Genomic DNA, 2,500 nt, shown 5'->3' on the forward strand with positions numbered 1-2,500 from the left:
ACTGTGCACTTATTGTCTCTAAAGACACATGACAGTCCTTAATCATGAAATTCTTTATTTGACCAATCAACTCTGATGTTCTGACTTCCTTACTCCTCCCACACCTCTCATCATTCCTTACAGACTCCCTGCTTTCCCTGAATCTTTTTTACCACTCAAAAATTAATGTTCGATTCATGCAAGATAATCCAAAAGCAGTCATAAGCATTCCATACGTTTCTGTGGCATTTATTTCACGTTGGAATCAGAATTTTATTGCATATCGTTCTCCTAAAGTGTCTTCACGTCCATATTGCATTTTTGAAATTCAGCAGCAGTGACAATTAGGCTTTAGTATGGTGTATTCCAATTCCTGCTGTGGCTGTTTATTTGAACTTGAAATCATAAAAATTCGTCAGTCATCTCATAAGATATGTTACAATAACATAGTGAATTTTCAAGAGTCTACGACAATTTTAACTTTCTGTACAAAAAAAAAAGTCTGGAAACTTGTTCAAGACATCCTGTACGTTCAATTTAATTAACATGATAAAACAATATACGTACATTCAATTCAATGAAAATTTGAAAACAAAATCTGTTTAATTTAATGAAAATGTTAAACCTATAAATGTGATCATACGAGAACCAACCTTTTTTTTTTTTGTATTCTTTTAGCTCTTGGTTTGGAAAATTCTTTTTTCTGCAATTATGTTCAATTTAACTTAAATTTATTTAACATTTTCAAACCTTACTTTCAATTAATTATAGTGTGATTTAACACGTTCTATTTACCAAAAATTCTGTTTCCATTCTTAGTTAAATCGGTACTTGCGCATAGTTTGGAGGACATTTTAGTTTTCAGTTTTTGAGCGTTCCACTCGGTACAAGAGGAAACAATTCAAGAATTACCCCCAAAATGGATAGAATTCAATTACATCTTTTTTTATATAAAATAGTCAGGTGAAAGTACAGAATAGTTAGAAAACGCTCTCTCCTTTTCATAGTAAGAATAAATTTCTAGATAATAACGTTCTTATTTAGCACGGTCCGTATTATGCATAGATACCAAAATTGCTTTTACCAATAAATCACACGAAATTTTAACAACTTTAAATTGTCTCCCCTTGTTCCGAGTTGAATTCTTCAAAACTGAACAAAGAAATTGTCTTTCAAACCAAAACTGCACAAGTTCTGTTAAATCTTCAAAGAACTGACCTGCTCATGCTCTTAGCTTTTAATCGTAGAAAGCTAGATACATCAGCACAGCGGGTAGAGCTATACTCATGTTTTTTTTCTATGTTTTTTTGGGTTTTTTTAGCGGAGGGGGCGGTGGGTGCATTTGATAAAAATAGAAAAAGAATAAAAAATGTAAAAACAAAGAAACAAAATTATTTTCTCTGTTTCCAGTTGTGACATGCGCCATTTTTATTCTTAAATTTATATTCTTCATTTTGGATCTTTTTTTTTTTTTCTACTTGTATTTTGATTTTCCACGAGTGTTATCAGTTCCCTTTGTGTCAAAATTGGCTTGCAACAGTAGAAGAGATAAGGCAGTTGTTGTGGGAATGTTAACGGGCATGTATGTGTGTGCACCGATCTTGTATGTATATATATATATATATATATATATATATACACACACACGCGCACACACATACAGGGTATCTCAAAATTATCTGACACATTTGTTGGTCAGAAAAAATTAAATATATATATATATATATATATATATATATATATATATATATATAATTTAATACATGTTCAATTTAATGAAATTGTTAAAACAAATTGATGAATCACACAGGTAAGAAATTCATTTTTATAGTATGAAAAGGTTAGTAATTGCAATTAAGAATAGGAAATTGGATCAAATGTTTGTAACATGTCTTCTTCCTAAGATTAAGGGTGGTGGTGTTTGATCAACACTGCTGGGGAGCCATGATGTAATATACTGTTTTGTTTTTAAATCCCCGAAACAGTGTTTCATGGTAAACAACTGATGATCCCTTGAAAAATGAATTATTGGTATTATAGTAAATTCGAGAGCGAGTTGATGCAGGGATTGCAGGTGATTAAATGACTCACTTACTAGATGGTTTTCTAACGAATGATAAAAAATATTTTTTTTGTATAGTTTTAAAGGTTAAAAACTTCAAAGACAATATATATATATATATTAAATATATGTTATGCGAGTGCATAACGAAATGCCAAGGTTTTATGCATAACATGAAAAGAAACTGGAATCTTAGGAAGATCTCTATCATTCGAATAATTAAAGAGGTAACTGGAATCATGAAAAGGATTTCAAAAACTAACTAGCAAATATATCCGGTGAACCAAGTGCAATAAGGATTCAAACAATTGCACTCAAAGGAACGGTTAGAATCTTCAAAAGATCTCTCGGTTGGAATATATAAGATAGTGGGTGAATGTTTGGCATTCAGTAGGATGCCCCATGTCCAGCCTGAACAAACTGATAAGAAAATTGAAAAAAAAAGATAAGTGAAGCATG

Source organism: Euprymna scolopes, chromosome 22, assembly GCF_053919585.1.
Source record: "Euprymna scolopes isolate OS-2025 chromosome 22, ASM5391958v1, whole genome shotgun sequence".
NCBI classification, from domain to species: domain Eukaryota; kingdom Metazoa; phylum Mollusca; class Cephalopoda; order Sepiida; family Sepiolidae; genus Euprymna; species Euprymna scolopes.